General features: G+C 39.0%; 1 protein-coding gene across 1 annotated transcript in view; it reads left to right on the forward strand.

The window, feature by feature from the left end:
* Ctps (CTP synthase) overlaps positions 1–19,902 on the forward strand; it is a 96,069-nt gene that overhangs the window by 49,165 nt on the left and 27,002 nt on the right. The window lies entirely within an intron of this gene.

A 19,902-nucleotide genomic window follows, 5' to 3' on the forward strand; every position in this document is an offset into this window, starting at 1 on the left:
ATTTGGTGCTTTTTCAAATTCAAAACTTGGCAATACTGCCTTTTGTCCGATGCTTCCTCTTTTTCTTGTCGAGTTCGTCTTGCTCTCTCATTCTGGTATTTATTGACGTCACGGCCAGTTGCTCTCAGCTCGATTGGCGCAATCTTGTATTCTATCATTCTTGATGTATACCCATATGTATACTCGTACACATTTACATATGTACATACTTATCCATTAATGTTGGTACATGTGAGTATATATAGTTTTCCTACCTCCTGATTGCCACATTGGTTTAACTGTCACTACAATTCGCCTCCTGGGAGTCCACTCTCCAAGCCCGTCTAGTTCGTATGCATTGGTAATCACTCCATGATTATATTGCTGATACAGTTTATTCTTACTTTTTTGCGCTTTTCTGTTATTTGTCAACTTTAGGTTACTTTCACATCCAAGATCCATATCCGTATGTACAGACATACATATGTATGTACGTATGCATGAAAAATTAGATCTTTCGCAAAACATAAAGACTTTTAACGTCCTGAATTTCAATTCAAAGTATACTCATAGTGTTCAGATAATAAACAAAAGAACTGATAACTTTAAGAAACCGTTCTTCTAACTGCTTCCGATTTCCTTATATCTTTGGTGCAATGGCTAAATATTTTTTATGAATTCTTATACTTAGTGGTAGCAAATGTTTCCGGAACGGACCATGGTTTATGCTCTAATCCATAGGTACATAGGTGTCCAACCTGTTTTATAAATGTCTTTGGGCGCATGCGGGCCGCGGTTTGGACTGGCTTTTTCTAATGGATTGAGGAATACGCTAACCAATATATTTCTCGCAAAAATAGAGTTTGTGATCTCATCATAGGCGAATTTATACTGAATCCTACCAGAGGCTGCGCAAATACAAATATTACCAACTGGGTATTTGTAGCAAAGATGACTCGAAAGGCTTTTTTAAGCATTTGAAGGACCGCAGGCAAGATAGTTCGTCTATACCAATACGAGTCCTGTTATCCTGTATAGTCGTTTCTATAGACAAAAAACCTAAAACTGGGAACAACTCTGAGAGAGTAACTGAGCAGCTTTTCCTATCAGAAGTTTAAGGATTTAGTCCGGAGTTTTTATTCCTGCCAGAAAAGTGTCAAGCGATAGGCTGGGTTTTTAAACAAACACAGCACGCGGTGAAAGCAAATAACCTTAAATTTATAAAAAGTGCTTATTGCGTTCTCGTACACTTCTGCATCTGTTCTCCTCTTACTCTTACTAGAGATAGTAAAAATGTAGTTTGACACTTCCACAGGTTTGTTTTTAACGCGAAAGTTTGTAGTAGTTCGTGGCCATTGTAAAAAACTTAGTGTATATTATGTTTTCATATTTTCGTTCGCGAAAATTCTAAAAACACTTGCAAAGATAGGGAGGAAATAGCGAAATGACAGTTAATTTTAAGAAGTTGCAAGCTTTTACTATACAAATTTTTACTTGTAACAGTTTGGCAGAAAGATAAACTGGTTGTCTCAATTTGCCCAAATAAATTTTTGAATTATAAAGTTAAAATAGCGAAATAAATTAAATTTCATAAAACTTGTATCTTGCTTCACTGTCTCTTTAAAGTTATTGATGAATCCTGAACCTAAGTTATTGAATCGCTTTGCCCTGGAAATCGGCGTAGACAATAGTGGATTGATTCCTCCTTCAGCCGGATTCCAACATTTGCTATGGCCAAAAATCTCCAAAAGAGTAGCAGGTGTGCCTAACAACACACAACATCTAGTTACAAGCCCTTCATACTGCTAGATTTAGCTGATTACGTATCGCATCTGTTACTTTTCCATGTTGTTCATTTTTAGGCCCGACCACTTTTGGCGACGAAAACTGAGCGTATCGATTCCACTGCTGGTCTTCCTCACGATAGAAAAATTGCTTATACATACATATGTATATGTTATCCTTGAAAAAAATTTTTGCTACAGAACTCAGGATTATAAGAATTGTTCATCATACGTATGTACTGTGACCGGCTAAGCGATTTTGGCCGAGTCCAACTGAGCCTGCCAGTCGTTTCTCTTGCGTGCCAACTGACGCCAGTTGGAAATGCCAGAGGAAGCCTATTCGTAGGACATAGCCAAGCCAGCGGAGTCGCTGTATTTGACTGCCTTATTTCCAAGCCAATGAGCCAACAGCCGTCTCAACAGATATTTGTATCAATCGCGCTTGTGCGTCATTCACTAGAACGGGCATGACGAATGATTTATAGAGTGTGATTTAGATAAGACGAGCGTAGACTTTACATCTCAATGACCCACTCAGTCGAAAGCAGCACTTGTTGACTTCAGGCTTATTGGATTTCAGGCTGACATATTATTGGTGTTAATTCTGGTTCCTAAATAAAGGACGTCGTCTACTTTTTCAAACTTATAACTGTCAAAAGTAACGCGATTGCCGTGACGCGCATGCTCTCGCTTTGCTTCTCTATCTAAACTCGAGAAGGCTTGTTTATACCGATGATGTCGATGTCGTCGGCATACTCCAATAATTGCACGCTGTTTTAAAATATTGTGCCTTTGCGTTTCAGTTCTGCTGCTCTTATTATCCTCACACGACAGGGAGACACCCTGTCTGAAACCTCGTTTGGTTTCAAACGGCTCGGAGACATATTTCCTGATTCTGACTGAGCTGGTGGCATTGTTCTCCGAAATTTTTTGCATCGCTGCTTAAAGGCGGCTCCTTTTCGTGCTGTCGAATGCGGCTTTGAAATCAACGAACAATTGGTGTGATCCTATCTCGAAGATTTTTCCCAACATTTGGCATCTGGTGAATAGCTGGTCTCTGGTGGATCTACCAGGTGTAAAGCCACACTGATAAGGTCCAATCAGTCGGTTGACGCTGGGCTTCAGTCTTTCACACAATACGCTCGATAAGACCCTATACTCGATGCTTAGAAGGTTGATACCGCGGTAGTTGGCGCGTATGGCGGGGTCGCCTTCTTTGTGGATTGGGCGGAGCACACTTTAATTGCAGTCGTCTGGCATGCATTTATCTGACCATATTCTGCATAAAAGCTGTTAAGCTTGCATAACTCATAGTCAACGTACTTGAATAGCTCAGCTGACAGGCCGTCAGTTCAGCTACTTTATTGGTTTCTGTCTCGTAATTACAATTCAAACCTCGTCATAGCTATGCGGTGGGATATCGCTCCGTCGTCATCGACGGGGGCTAGGGTTTATCTTATCCACTATCACGTATCCTCTATAATTTAAGTACATTATGGTCATCGGTCGCTAAGTCGTTGTTGTTATTACAGGAATTCGAAAGCCTTGGATGTCTTCGCCTAACTTTCTGGTAAAACTTTCGGTCGTTTTTCCTGTCGGCCAGCATTGCAAGCCCCTCACATTCCCGTATTTCGGCAAATACGTCTCGCTTCTCTCTTCAGCTCCCTACATCGGTTCCACATGGCTCGCGTTGCGCCCGATCGCAGCGTGGCTCTGTAGGCGGCATCTTTTTTCTCTGCAGCTTCGTGAGATTCCTCATCGTTCCAGTTGTTCTTTTGTGCTCGCTGAAATCCGATTACTTCTTCGGCGACGTAATGAGTGGGAAATGTGGTTCCACTGCTCATGTGTGTATGTTGGTTTCTTGAAGAGTGCTCTCTGAGATCTGAGAGTAGGTATGAGAACTGAGTGCTGAATAAATTGGCCATCTGTTGCGATTGCAGTTTTTCGACGTTAAGCTTTAATTACAATGCTATACGAAGATTCTTTGCTTCGCAGAGGTCGAAGTTGATGTTTGGTCCTCGGGAGTGTACGTACGTCTAAAATACAGGAAGTGTGCCAGCAACCCCACATTGTATAAATTCGACTTGCCTTGGCCTTGTGGATTGGGCAGAGCGCACTTGAATTCCAGTCGTCGGGCATGCACCTTATTAGCTCCTTGCCATCGTATTTGAATAGCTCGGCTGACAGTCCGTCAGCTCTAGCAGCTTTGTTACTTTTCATCAGCATAATCGCTATTCGTACCTCATCATAGTCAGGCGCTGGGATATCGACTCCATCGTCATCGACTGGGGGCTTGGGTTCGTCTTCTCCACTTCTTTGAGTGCTGCTGCCATTCGAAAGGGTCAATTAGTGTTCCCTCCATAATTTGAGTACATTGAGTAAGTCGCTCAACTCTGCTTAAAATTTGTTCTGTTGGCCAGCATTTCAAGCTCTTCGCACTCACACTTCGACTTCTCTCTTCTTATTGCGGCAAATACGTCTAGCTTCCTTCTTCAGTTCCCAAAAAGGGGTCCACATGGCTCGCGTTGCGCTCGATCGCAGCGTGGTCCTGTAGGCGGCACGTTTTTTATCTGCAGCTTCTTGACACTCCTTTTCATACCAGTAATGAGCGGCAAATGTGGTTCCACTGCTCGATTATGTCGCTTCGTTGAAGAGTGCTGTCTCACAGCAGGTGTGAGAGTCGAGTCGAGAATCAATTGGCTCTCTGTTTTGATTGCAGCTTTACGACGTTGAGCTTTCCTTGCATTGTTGGGCGCACATTTTTCGCTGCACTGAGGCGGGTGCGTATATTGGCTGCTTCAATATAGTGGTACGAGCTGATGTTCGGCCCTCGGAGTGTACGTATTTATGTACATCTAAAACACTGGAAGTGGAAGTGTGCCTTCCGTCTATCACAACATGCTCGATTTGGTTTGCCGTTTTTCGATCTGGAGACACCCCTGTAGCTTGATAGATCTTTTTATACTAGAACCCAGTACTACATACCACAAAATTTCGGGCTCCGGCGAAGTAGAACAGCCTCAGTCCTTTATCGGACGTTTCGCCATGGAGACTGAATTTTCCGACAGTGGCGTCAAAAATCCCTTCGTTGCCCACCTTGGCATTGAAATCGCCAAGCACGATTTGTATACGTGTCTGGGGCAGCGCTAATAAGCTAAATGGAAGTGCTTTGAAGTTAGCAAGAATAACTTGATACCGAACCGGATGATCCCCATATCCACTCTTTAAATCAATTTACTAATTATTTTGTAAGCGTATGTTATGTATATATAACAAATGTATATCGCTACCTTAATATAGAAAGGCCCTATCTGACATCGTCGCTGATATACAAAAAGCCGTAACTAACTAAAAATCGAAAATTTACGTTTTAATTGATTATGATGCATTTGATCGCATTATGTGGCCCCAAATCGTTTTATGCAATAAAAGATTTTAGTTAGTTACGGCTTTGTGCATTTCAGCGACGATGTGAGATAGGGCCTTTCTATATTAAGGCAACGATATATAACAAATTATTGTTTTATAGTATGTATATACATAGGAAGAAATTTGGAAGTTAGGGGGGCCCTACCTGGCTACGCCCATGTTGGCGCGTATTCATAATCGTATTTATTTAGTTCACACTTAAGACGAAACTATTTTAATATGCTACTAAAGTTATTCATAGTTGGCTTAGTTTAGACTTTTCTGGCTAAGTACCAACTTAAAATTTAGTTTCAGCTGCAGCTGCATTAAGCCCTAACTAAATATAGATAAGTATTTTATGAAAATGTGGAATAAAATACGAAATATATTTAAAAGTGAAGTTGATTGATCGTGATTTTGATAACATTGAATGATCCAATTGATAATAACAGGTCTATTCTGCGCTGGTAATAAAAATTTTGTTACAGGTAAATTAAGTTTCTGTCAGTTTTTAGATCCTTTTCGCATTCTGTGTACTCTTATAACCAATAACCGGGTAGCTGGTAACAAAATATTGCCCGTAAAATAAGCAATGCCAAAATTTCCACAATTCTTCATAGCTGAATTGCTCAATATTTTAACTGTATTACCAACGTGCCTAAAATAGCGGTGACAGGAAATGGTAACGTTTTTTGGTAATCAAATTATTGACTCGTAAAAAAAATTTACAAAGAGCGATCCATTTGAATCGGAAGATGAAAGTTGAATGCGTATTACAATTCTAAACAATGCTACATCACAATTTTATACGAAATTAAAATGATTATGTTTCACAGCATGCTTTAGATAAACATCTACTTCATAGCAATGCAGTTGCTCTGACTATTTTACACCATTACCAAGAAATTTACACCTTCTTTTACTTAACCAAGCAATGAAAGTAAAAATTATATAAACGAATATCAAGCTTGATATTACATACATATATAATAAAAATGTCATTTTTTCCAATATATCGTAAAGAAAAATCGATACATTTTCACACTCGTTTTGCTATATCGTAAAAGTACGTTTACATATAAATACATGGGTCGATTTCGGATAGCAACGCAACTGGGAAGAAAATTTGTATTACGATTGGCAACTATCGTCAGTTGCTGTAGAGTTACTGATAATCGAAATTTGACAGTTCGGCAACCGGCAAGTGGTTGTAAACAAGCTGCGCTAGTAAAATGAAAATAGGTGTGTATAATAACAAAAAGTCAGTACTAATTTATACTGGAATCTGCAAATTTTTACTGGAAAAGTGTATAAGAACCCAAAAAATTTGCAAGAGAGCACTGAATCCAGAGCGTCATAACAGGGGAGAGCTGCAAATTCTTGCTAGTGAAATTTTTACTAGCAGAAATTAGCTAGCAGAAGAACAAGAATAAACGCCAAAAGCCGCCATTTGTTGACTTGGTTAAGCGTAAACAAAAGTAAAATGAGTGGAAATCAAAATATGAATGATGTACTGGACTGTGTAAGTGCTTGTTTGTATAGGAAAGAGTTTAAAAGTGATTTATAAATTGTAAAAATATGTCAAAACAGTGCAACAACGGTTCAATTGCAAGTTTTTGCTAGTTTTGTGTTCAAAAACTTTTTCTTCTGGTTTTCTCTTCTTCCCAATTTTACGCTCTATTTTGATTTTACCTCTCGCTGCAATTCTTTACTGCAAAAGTTACTATACACCTATTTTTAAAATAAAGAGTTTTTAATAAAAGTCAGCAATAATGCTAAGTTCAGTTCAATTATTTGTTTAAGAGTTAATGCTTTGAAGGTTTTTCTTTTATCTTTTTGTGTTCACATTGAAAGCATATTCCAGATATTCAAAAAAAACTGTAGTCTATTTGGTTAGTACACAGAGAAACGACCTCGTTCAACTTCAATACCTCCGCTTCTAAAAGCTTGCGCACCTCTTCGATTTTTCTCAGAAGGAATTCCCACAGCAACTACTTCAATTTAGGAATTTTTTTTGGCATGCCGGTAGTTTTAAAAGAGGTGCTTCAGTTGTTAGAGGGAAAAATTTACAATCAGTGTTTGCTTTTGTTACACCAAAAGCGCGTACTCCACGGCAACTGAATTTTCAAGTTATTGTTTTGTTATTTTCACAATATTCTGTAAATGCAAACTACACTGCAAAATTTTAATGTCGTTCAAACTATTAAATGTAACCTAAAATATTTGACATACTTTTAAATTTTCGCTCCTAAATACGCTCCAAAAACCTTCCCAGCAACCACAAAAATGTAGTTGCCTGAATACGCACTTTGTGACAACTCCATTTGCCAGTCGAGAGTTGTCAGTTGCTATCTGTAATATCGTTTCGGCCACTTGCAACGCAACTGAAGTTCGGTTGCTATCGATAATCGGCCCATAAGTTAAATTTAAATAAAAATTATAGTTTAAAAAACTAAAACCTCCCTATTATAATTGCCATTCGTACTGTCATCAGGTATGTAACTTGAGAATAGAAATCTCTGCATCTTTTAGGCGCATCAATATTACATAGTTACATCTTGAGCTAATAAAAGGAAGGTAATAATAAAAGGAAGGTAAAAAGAAGTCTGAAATGCGACTACGAATAGAAGTGAATTTTAAGTTGATCGCTGCAACTTTACTAGTTTCGACTTATTACCTGGACTATAAATACGCGACATTGTATTTACCATGTTTTAGTAATGTTCAGAAATGTTCTTATTGAAGCTAAAACGATCAAGTTATGAACCTTGAACATTGACCAACACCGGTCGCTTTTTTCGACTTAACAAACTGCTACTTTGACGCGTAGTTATGAGCCCACATCCTGCATGAGTGTATTCTTTTAATTCCCTTTTAATCGTTCGTGTAGTGCCCTGCGCTAATTTGCAACTGTTGCAACTTTTCCAAGTTTTGGAGTTACCTCTCACACGCGTTATGCTCAGCAACGGACGGTTGCTTTTGTGTTTCGAAATATTTTTTGTTTTATTCCGCTGATGAAATCCTGTGTAGAATTTTGTTTGACTTTTTTGTCGTTGACGCTAGCGCGTACCTACTGGCTCAGTAGTTGCTCACAGCCGACGCCACTTGGGTTGTTTATGTTGGCTAGCAGAAAACTCTTCTGTAAATGCCCAAATGACCGCTTGCCAACTTCGACTAATACTTGGACGCGAATTGCCTGTGTGCAGCTACCTTTTCTCTTAGCTGCTTCTACGCTATGCTCCCACACTTTTCTACACAATCCAACGTTTTTCGTAAGTACCTTTGATACTTCACTCTGGCTGACTCCGGCTACGTCATGCCGGGAGCAATTTACATTGGTTTGATTTCAGTGTGCGCCTCCAGAACCAGACTGCGGCATTTCTGTTTTAATTTGACTTTTTTTCTCGTTTTCTGCTGTTTGCATTTTCTACTTATTTTCGCTTTTGAGTTTTACGCGCGAGTGTTTTTTGCACATATCCATTTGCTTGTTGAGCCGACATAAAAGCGAAGCGACAGCGTGTGCATTCTTTTTGTTGTTGCTGCTGTTATGTACATGTATGTAGACAACGAGTGTGAAAGCGGCGAAGTATTTCCTGCTATTGCTGTAGCGCGAGAAATAAAAGTCAAAAAAGTAAACAATAACAATAAAAATAAAAGAGACGAAGGTGACGGCAACGACGAGCCGCCAGCAATGGTGAACTTTTGTTCAAGGCACGTAAAGCCGCCACCGCCAGCACCATCATCCAGAGTCACAGAGCTGCGACTTGGTGTGGACAGACCGTAAGCAAAGGAAATTAGAGAAAAGCAAAGCGATGTGAAGCGAGGTAGACGGACGGAAGTACTGGAGTGAGCACTGATATGTGGTGAGGGAGAGCATTTTGCAAAAGGGCATGACAAATCTGCGAAATCCGCATGGAGTATTGCGGAACCCAATACGGCAAAGCGACTATATCAGCCGCAGTAACAACAACATAAACAATCTTAGTTAAGCAACAACAGTGACAGTGGCAGAGGAGCTGTGTAGTGCCAACCGAGTCAAAAGCAGCGCCCTCCAGCGACGGCACATAAACTCGACAACGACTAACGACAGCAAAACCATCAACAGCAGACACGAATCCCAAAAAAGCAATAAGCAAAAATGGTCAGAAAGCGCGTGTAACGCATGACGCTGACATTTATGTATGTAGGTAGGGATATGGAATCGATGGATGAAGGTGTTTGGAGAGAGGCATCGCTCAGACACATGTGGCGCTTCGATCGACTAACAAAGTTGGTTGTTTTTGTTTTTAGCATTGTTGTTGGCACAGGACGCGACAGCTGCAATTACTGCTGCTTGAAGCCATCGTTCGTCGCCAATAACGGGAGACCATTCACCATGCTGCATTGGCTTTGACGCTTCGCTAGTCTTGATGTTATTTTCGTTCTCGAGGAGGTGGAGGAAAAGGTGGCTGTGGTAGTTACAGTGCTAATATTGCTCTTGGTATGGCCGACAGTGAGTGTGGCTGTGTCTATGCCTTGTGACGATGATGTGTGGTAGTCGCGAGTAATAAAATTTAGATATACATACACATTTGTATATGTATGTACTATATAGTATATACAGTGGCTCACAGTGAAAATGGCCCACCCGTAACTAAAAATTAAAAACTGTTAGCTCATCTATCAATGTACAAGAAAGATGATCATTTAGCTAATTTTGTTTCTATATCGGTAATATCAATAGCACCCCCATCGCAAAGTTATATCATTTGCCACTTATGTTGATTTATCTATTTTTACGAATTTTAAAGTTCAGTTCATTCTCTAACAAAAATCATGTAACCCCAAGTTTACAATTTGAAGAAAACTAAAAAAATGCGACAATTTACATGCAAATTTTAAACTTTTTACACTTCTGAGAAAAAAGTTTGAAATATGGATGAAAATTTGTTGATTTTCTTTTAGTTTTCTACAAAGTTTTAAAGTTCGGTTTTTAATGGTTTTGTCAGAGAATAAACTGTATTTTAATTGAAAATTATTAAAAATAATAAATAAACATAAGTGGCAAACAATATGAAATGGGGGTGCTTTTGAGATGACCGATACTGTATGTACCATATGTTCATACATATGTACATATCTTCAATAAATAAATATAAAGGCGAGTATGATTAAAATTATTAAAAGTATACGAAACTCCAAGTACTTGGTGTTCCAAAAATGTACGCAAATATAACTTTTATCAGCAATATCCTATTTGACGAATTTCACAGACATTTTACTGTTTTTCTACTTATGTACATACTTAATTCTTACAAAATTTATTTGAGGCTTTGATTTCATTCTCCCCTCCGAATGTAACCAGTTAGGTATATGACAAGCTTTTTTGACTTTTAGCACGTAAACATATGACGCTTTTTTTGTTAGTAGCTGAACTTTTTGTATGTGATATTGAGATTGTGAGTATATGGTCAAAATTTTGGGAACGAGGAACGAGGGAAGAAAAATATTTCTTTAACTCACCCACCAACTCCTGATATAATTTGTTAATTTACATCTTAAAGCATCTAGAAACAAAAGTTATTTGTATTACCATATTTATTATATGAAAAAATGGGCAAAATTTCTGTATCAAAAATTGGTCGAATTGAACCTTTTGAACTGAAACTTTTGTGGAAAATTTCTGTTCGGTTAATGGTTTAGTTTATTAGTAGAAAAAGCGGTTGATCCGGCTGAAAACCGGATCGCTTCCATGTTTTTTGAACGATTACCACATTATGTGGGATCCAAAGCGCTTATAGCTTTCTTACGGCCAAACGTTCATCCAATATTGTTGTATGGCAGGAGCCTGAATGTCTAGGACCGTACTTATGTCACATGACGATCTTCCATTATCGGCCTGCGCAGAGCTCGCTGTTTTCTGGCGTTCAAACTAATATTGGATGACTCTCTCAAACAGTGGCTGTTGATGGTGTTTCATCCGTTCCCACGACAGTCGGGTCTACGTAACCGGAACGAACCAGATTTTGACCAAGGACTGTCACTTTAGCAACACTCCCCAAACACTCTTTGGGGAACTTGTATGCTGCTACAACAACAACAACAACAACGACATGGTGTTTCATCACTAAACGTCGATATATTTAAGGTCTTCGATGCTCGACGAAAGTTTTAAACATTTTATTTAAATATTATTTTTTTTATATTCTTGAAACTTTGAAGTAACTTGTGGGGCACAAAGAGTGGACTTACTGTAAAACGTTCTAATCCGTTAATACTAAAAAATTACAAATTTTAATCAAAGGTAGGTCGGCTGAAATGACATTTTGGGAATTCCATATAATTGTTGGGTACTCCCTCTTCTTTTATTATATATTACTATCATTTATTTATTGTTATTAGTACGGTAAGACGTAAAGTCTTTTCTTTGTAATTTTTTTCATTCTCAATTACATGATTAAATCTTAAACTAAGCTTAAATTCTAGGACTTATCCAAGTTCTTGAAAAGGAGTCAGAGATAATAAATCATTAGAGAATGAGTGACAAAAGAGAGGATAGAGAAGAGCATATAAATAGATAACTACAAAAAGAGGTCTGTACCTGCCGTCTTAAGGCATCTAACCGATTTTACACATTTAATTGATATTGCTCATTACTAGGGATGTGCCGGGTATCCGGTAGATATCCGGAATCCGGCCTATCCGGCCGTTTTTTGGTTAACCGGTTATCCGCCCGGATACTGGCTAATATCCGGCCGGATTCCGGATATCGATTATAGAAGATTCAATTTAGAAATTTAACCCAGATTTTGTATTTTTGTAATCCAATTTAATAGTTTCTAATTAGTAATCAGAGTTAACAATTTGTATATTTTTCATTATGAAAAGAAGCATTTCCGCATTATCGGGCAACAACCTATTTCTATTTTCAACATAAATGTTACCCGATGCACTAAATACTCTTTCCGAGTTCACTGAGGAAGGTGGCGCGCAGAGATACTTCATTGCCAGTGTAAACAAATTTGGAAATTCTTTGCGGCTATACTTCCACCAAGTTAAGGGATCTTCTTGTCTGGATATAAGAGGTAGCTGCAAATATTTCTCTATTTCTAGTTCATAAATCGCTGCCTTTTTTCTTGTACGTTCGCTGCCTTGTCTACCAATCGTTTGGCTATCCATATCACTAGAAACACTAGAATCAGCATCAGAGCCGTTGGCGATTTCCTCAAAGCATTGCCAAATATCCTCGTGAGCTCGATCTTCAATGGAAGTTTTCACTAAGTTCGCCATTTTTCATATGATTCAACTGGTTTCTCCATGCTAACTGATTTATAATTTCGAATTAGTTCATCAGCAACCCAGTTTTTTGCTTTATTGGCGTCAGAAAAAACAGGAGTTTTGAAACAGTGCGAATCTGTTCTGAAAAAATGACAACAATGCCACAACTATTTATTGGAACATCCACAGCTCTTCATTTCGTCGTGCCGAAATTACAGGCCTACGCGTTCGGAAACGAAAAAACTTAATAGGCGGGTTCTGTATAATTTAAACAAAAATTAACGTAAGAAAACAAAACATCTTGATTGTTCAAAAGCAAAGAATTTGACGAAGATTGTTTTTTGTTTGTTTATAAGGTGCCATTTATCACTGCGATAGTATCGCACAGATGTGTGCGTAATTGTGTTTTCGAAGTGGTAAATTCTGTAGCATCAGAAACGGTGCGGAGGTCGAGGTGAACTCGAGCCGGAAAAAAAAAACAATATTGTGAAATTTATTAAAGGCAGCAGTCTACCGGATATCCGATCGGATATCCGAATCCGGCTGTTATTTTTTACAGGATATCCGGAATCCGGTTATCCGGCAAAATCTATATCCGGCACATCCCTACTCATTACCATGTCCATAGTCTGACACCACTAATGAAGAATAATCTAGATGTCGTTAAAGTTTTATATTTCGGTACGACAATGTTGTTAGTGCGAGATGAAACAATTAGGTTGATTATTTTAAATAGAAATATAATACTTCGCACCTTAAGATAATTTTCTAATCTGAAGCCGAGAGTACTTTTGGTGTATATCGAAATATTATCAAACTTTCGTTTGCAATATATGAATCTCGCAGCATTATTAAAAGCTAGGTTTAACTTAGTTTTAGATTCATGGCAGAGATTTCCATATACATACTAGCTCAGAATTAGAAATTAGAGGAATGATGAATGTTTTTACAAGTTTAGGTTTTATCTGAACTGGTAGATAATAGCAACTATTTCACCTTACTACATAGTAAATTTTAGTAATCCTAAAGCTGATGGGATCTGGGCAAATTAGGCGACAGTTCATTTAAAGCCTAAGTTCGTCACAACAGATTGAAATGTGATTTGGATTTCATCCAGCACTATAGGGGATAATTCACTGAGATCGAAGGAATCATGCCATATTGGCAAGACCTGAATTTTTGCTGCATTTAAACAAAGGCCATTTGCCTTTGACCAGATTGATGATTTTTTGGTGACAGGTAATAAGATCAACGGAAATAAGGTCAATTGACTTTATTTCCCACCCTGGTGCGAAATAAAGTCAATTGACATTATTACCTTTTTAAAAACGAAATAAAACCCTTTGACATTATTTCCCTTTCAAACATTAAATTTGTTTAGCTTCGCGGCGACCGGCGCGCACCACGTCACGCTACGCAGCAATTACATTTTTGTGAAATCCTTTGCGTGCACTTCTTTTTCTCAACTAAAATTTTCTAATTTATAAAGGCTATTCAACTGGTTTATCTTATTTTATCATTGCACTTTTGTTTGGGAAATGTAGCTTTATTTTATTGCGAAATGTGAATGATTTAAAGGAATGACACCTTTTTTGGCACTTTTATTTTTCTATTTGGCACATTTTGGCACTTTTTTATCCTCAATATGGCACCTCATAACTAAGGATAGTTGCCAGCCCTAATTGGAAGATTTCTGCTGTGTTTTGGGGCAACAACTTGTCTGCAGTAAAAAAGCTTATAATTTGTGTTTCAAAAGTGTGTGAAAACCAATCAATTAACTTATATGATCTCGGTTCCGATATTAAATAATCAATAATTGTTTATACCCGCATTTTGGCACATTGGCTCGTTGAATGTGCCATCTAATAAATAGTGTCGTCATTCTCCTTAGCTAGTTTTAAATGATGTCACAAATTGCTGGCGGAGACATGAATGAATACAGTGTAAGAAAATTCTTTTTCTATAATTGTTTCCTTATAGAAAAGTTGGTTTCTTTTCCACCTTAGACATTCCGAATTCGTTCAAAATATGCTAATTTAAAACACAGAATTCTTTCAGTGTTCCTCCGGGGATTTTGGACATGGACTGTTTCTTCAATTTAATAGTGTTCGCTTTATTTTTGTGGAAACGAAACATGTTTTGCAAGTTATGGATCATTTCTACACTCTTTCTTCAAATATTTCTCGTATTCCAGCTGTGCGCAGGCGTTTAGTTTTTCGCATCGTGTTTTTACATATTCGTAATTTAATTTTTTTTAATAAAATTTGGCAATAACCTTTTTGACCTATTAAAAAACAACACTTAAGGGGCAATGTTTATTGCAAGAACAAAATTTTTTTCTATGAATCGACATACATTAAGCATTGTTGACGCTATTTCCATTTGAATGAGGAAATAGCGTTTGTTGGCTTTATTTCGCTTTTGAAAAGGTAATAATGTCAATTGACTTTATTTCGCACCAGGGTGGGAAATAAAGTCAATTGACCTTATTTCCATTGACCTTATTACCTGTCACCGATTTTTTAAGGTCATCATTTAGTCTGCACCTCAAATCCTCGCCAAGACCAATCGGACGCGAAAGGTAGATCTGCGTATCGTCAGCATACAAGTGTATTGATGCGTTTTGCAAGCATTTGACAATATCCTTGATAAAAACTGTGAATAGCATGGGACCCAGGATTGAACCCTGAGGTTCACCAGAAGAAATAGAACTGCATTGCGAAATGATGTTATTAGTAAATAAAAAATATTCATTAAAAGATTAAAAAAAAAAGAAATGAAAATTTGTGTGATCAGGTGGAAAAAACTTGCATTACCAGATATGAATATTAATTAACATTTGGGATTGTTGTGACTGCATTCTTTTTTCATTAAATATAAGTATTTTTTTTAACACTTATTTTTCCTACAATAATATTGTTTGTGTCTTGTGGGGCTTAAAATTTTCGTGATTAGCAGCCCTTTTTGCAGGCCACTGACAAGCCTGAGCCTATTTAAAACCACGACGCGAATAATAACATTAGTGGTATTCACCAAAGTGAGCAAGTGGCCTGGCAGTCTGGCAAAAAGTTGTCAACAGTCGTTGCTTGAGCTCATCTGCTCTTTTGCCGGGCACTCGCCTAATTTGGTGAATACCACTATTATTTCCTCGTTGTCAGGTACTCGGTAGATCATAACAATTACATTGACAGTTATCATCATTAGTGCTCTTTACGTTTTTACGGCATAGTGGTAGAAACAGTAGTTAGGAAATTGGCGTGTGATGAGTTATGTCATTGGATTGGTAATATGGCTGTAGAGCTAATGAATGTTTGTTGTTATTATTAAAGAAAAGTCAGAGTTATTCAAAAAAATTGCAACTCGTCTTGCTGTGGGGAACATATAACGTACCTTTGCTGCAAGAGTGTCACAAGAATTATTTTTTTTGAGTTAAATAAGACCGCCACACCTCTTCTTATATGTTGTGTAAAAATTTCATAGCTGTATCGATTAACAATATGTACCTACCCTATTAGTAGAAAAGGTGTCTTCATTTTTAGCATGGGAGCATATGTGACCTTAAACTTTAAGACCGTTTTTCTCGAGTTTTTTATTTATTGGATTATGACACTCTTGCAGTAAAGGTATCATATGGACATATGTAGGTAAATACATACATATATTTACATACGTTTCAAAAAAATTGGCCGAGTCCCCAATTTGAAGATTAGTTTCGTATTTTTCTTCCTATAAGCAGTTAGCATTGCAAGAGTGGTTTACCCAACAGCGAATCGTCCTGATCTAATTCTTATTACTTATACTTAGTTCGTCTGTGACAGTATTCCCCTATTCGTTTGAAGCCTTTGTGGTTCCCCTACACCAAAGCTTTCCGTGCGCCTTTGTTGTTGCTGTGCCGCTCCACCGCGGTCACCTCTTCAATCATTGCATTCACTGTCGCCGCCATCCACGCTATGAACGTGTCAAATTATCCGCCAGCTGCATCTGTTATTTGGCGCGAAGCTACCCGTCGTCGCAACTGAAGCTGCCGGTGAGTTCTGCTTACTGTCTGTGTTTTGCCCCTCATCGCCTGAGACTTCATGAACAGCAACAATCATCATCATTATCATCATCACGTTTTCTTTTTGTTCTTCGCGTCGCGTCGGCTGATACTCCAGTTTTTCGTTGTGCGTGTGTATATATGGAAGTGTATTAAGAACGGTGACGTGCTGAATATGTGCTTGTTTGTTCGCACCATCTTGCTATTTGCCATCCGCCAAACCGTGGATGAATGTTGTCCTCGCTCGCCAACCGCTGGCTGTTTGAGTGTGTGACCAGCCGACATAATTCGCAATGCTTTGCAAAGCCTCCGCTGTCGTCGCACGCCTGTCCGTACAATCGGCAGACAGCTAGCGGTTCAGCCGACCTAAGCGGCTTTGGTTCCCCTGCCGCGTTGTCAGCATTTCGCTTTTATATAGTCGACTTGTGTGTGCCTTTCTGCTCACTTGCCGCGTTTACTATGTACTACTACGCCTTGTCTTGCTTCATTGCCTTTGGTATTGTCCTTCTTCCAGTGTTTCGCTTGTAGGTGAGGCTTTTTTATTTCTACTTGATTTTGTTTTTGAAAAATCGCTGTCGACGTTTTGCTTTGAATTCGTACGCAGTGCCGGCGGCTGTGGTATATGCACTTAGCAGTCACAAGTTGTAGCCTTCGCTAGTTGTTCATCAGTGGCATCGCTACGCTCACTAGCTCACTGCTCACTCATGCACTTTGCTCTGCTCCGCCCCACGCCACTTTATTCAATCGATCCTATTCCGTTTTGCCATTCACAGCATTCTGGCACGCTACATCTACGAGCAGAGAGGCAGTTAGGCAGCTAAGCAATCAGTCGGAAATGAACGTTTCAATCAGTCAGCAGTAACGAACGAATCGGCGCGCGCGTCTTCTCTTACTAGCTGTTATAACGCTTAACCAACGCTTTTTTTACTCCGTGTGCAGGTTACTGAGACATTTAAATTAAAATTTAAAACTGGCGGCACAAAACATCCCTCTACTAATGGCACCGAAGAAGTCGACAATCGTCCTCAACGTGGAGCAATTTATACGAGACGTCCAGGAACGGCCAGCCATTTGGAATCGCAACTTCCACTGCAACAAAGCATTTCTGGAACAAATGTGGGATGAGCTGTCCGCAGCACATAAATTGCCCAGTGAGTAGTTTACCGTTCACCGATTAAGCACATGTTTCCATGCTTGTTTTGGTTCTTATTTCTATTTCGTCTTTTCCCCCGCTATTTTTTTTTTTGTGATTGTAAACACGTCTTGCTGTGTGACTTGTCCAATGCAGAGGTAGTTCTCAAGGCTAAATGGAAGGGACTTCGAGATAATTTTCGTGTAGAATACAAACGCATTCCCCGCTCTGAACAAGGAGATTTCCTAGTGGAACCAGCTACATTCGAGTCTAAGTGGATACATTATTACGCTTTGCTATTTTTGAGTGAGTTCTTAATACATATGTATAATGGAAAATGGAATTTATGAAAGCAGCGGAAAATAGTAGTATGCTGGGGAAAGTAGACGATTTAGATTTTTAGTTAAACGAAATAAGAATAGAAGTTTCTTGTTTGCAAGTTTCTTCCTTCCACCCAATTTTAAGTTATTTGTGCCACCCCTGTATACACTGCTTTCTGCTGATTTCACATCGTTTAGTACAAAAGCTCGTTTATTTAAACCTAATTTACTGTTACAGCTGATCATATGCGTCATCGGATGCCTAAAGGCGAACAAGATCAGTCGTACTATTTTACACAACAGAGTCAGGATTGTGAGAAGACTGTGGTTGAGCCAGATCTCACGAATGGGCTTATACGTCGCATGCAAGACAGCGATGAAGAGTTCGATGAAGATGATGCCGATGAGGATGATGACGACGCCGCTGTCCCCACTCCGCCAGCGGCGCACACAAATTCTGTAACATCAACCACCATCAAAACAGAAGATGCACGTTCGATTCTAAAAAGCGCTGGCGTTTTACTACGAGCCGCACATCTTATCGATGATGATGGCGAAAAGGAGGCGCAGGACTTGTCAAAGAAATCAATAGAAGCAAACAATAACAACACTACTGTGAATAAAAACTGCAGCAGTACCTCCTTGACAAGCAGTGACAGCTCAATTTTACTGAGTGCTTGCATCGGCCACTCAATCACCACCACTGCACAAACAACTACAACCATCACACCACCATCAACCCCCATCTCGAGCATAGTTAGCGCAGCCAATGTTGCCGCAAATTCGCTGGCAGTCGCCACTCAGCAACACAAGATACGCTCTGTTTCACCGCCACCATTATACAACAAAGCGCATCACCCCCCACCAACAACTGCCGCCGCCGCCAATGCACTAACTACGGCTGTAGCCGCAGCGTTGAATAAGGAGCGGGAAGATTTCTCCTTGAACGGAAGCAGCAGTTGCTTGCACGGCAGTCATGAGCATTTGAATTTTACCAAACACTCATATTCGAATGGTTTAATACCGGCGCTGAAGTTAAAGCGTCCGCGGTTGTCGGAGGATAGTAATTTCAATGGGTCGTCCACGATGGATAATACAGCACCGCTGGTACCGGAAGATGATGACTATCACTACCTGCTCAGTTTACACCCCTACATGAAACAGCTGACAGCGGCGCAAAAACTGCGCATACGGACTAAAATACAAAAGCTAATATTCAAGGAGCTATATAAAGAGGACTTGGAGGAGACCAAATAAATAAATCGGAGGATAATTGGTTTAAGTCATAATGGAATTAGTTGCTCATTTCATTAGAAACTGTGAACACGACTTCTTTTTTAGTTTTGTAACATTAAAGCTCATTATATAAGACTGTAAATATACACATACATATGTATGAATGAATACTTAGATGTATTGCTTAGTTGTAAGTATACCTACATATACTGCTACTTTGTGTAGTATCCGCAACGCGGGGCATTGAATATGAAACTCTAGTTTGAACGTTTGCAAACGTGACTATTTGCTTACATAAGTCATTAATAAATTGTGAATTAATTCTAAGAAACTTCAGTGGTTTAATATTAAAATATATTTTTAATGTAATTTGAGGTAAGTGGTTGAGCATACAATAGGAGTACACATTCATGCCTATTACGGTATCCGGCGTATGCCAACCGCATGGATCTAATCTGATTCGCACTGTCATAACAAGCGAGAGTGAAAGATTAGATTCGTACGAATGGCATCCGTCGGATACCGTAATAGGCATGATTAATTCTTGTTTTCACTATGTCAACAGATTGTGGATGAGTTGTCAGAGGTGCGTACTACCGCTCCGTAGGATCTGGGTCCGATTCCTGGTCTAGGTAACATCTAAATTAAACTTAAAACTGTATGTCCCTCCATTTGTATAACAACATCAAGACGCTGACCACAAATTGCAGGAGAAGCCCGGCCAAACACTTAGCAAAAGTGTATGCGCCA

This window comes from Rhagoletis zephyria, unplaced genomic scaffold (assembly GCF_001687245.7).
Source record: "Rhagoletis zephyria isolate East Lansing unplaced genomic scaffold, Rhagoletis_zephyria_1.1 Rzeph_scaffold_01356, whole genome shotgun sequence".
In the NCBI taxonomy this organism is placed as follows: Eukaryota; Metazoa; Arthropoda; class Insecta; order Diptera; family Tephritidae; genus Rhagoletis; species Rhagoletis zephyria.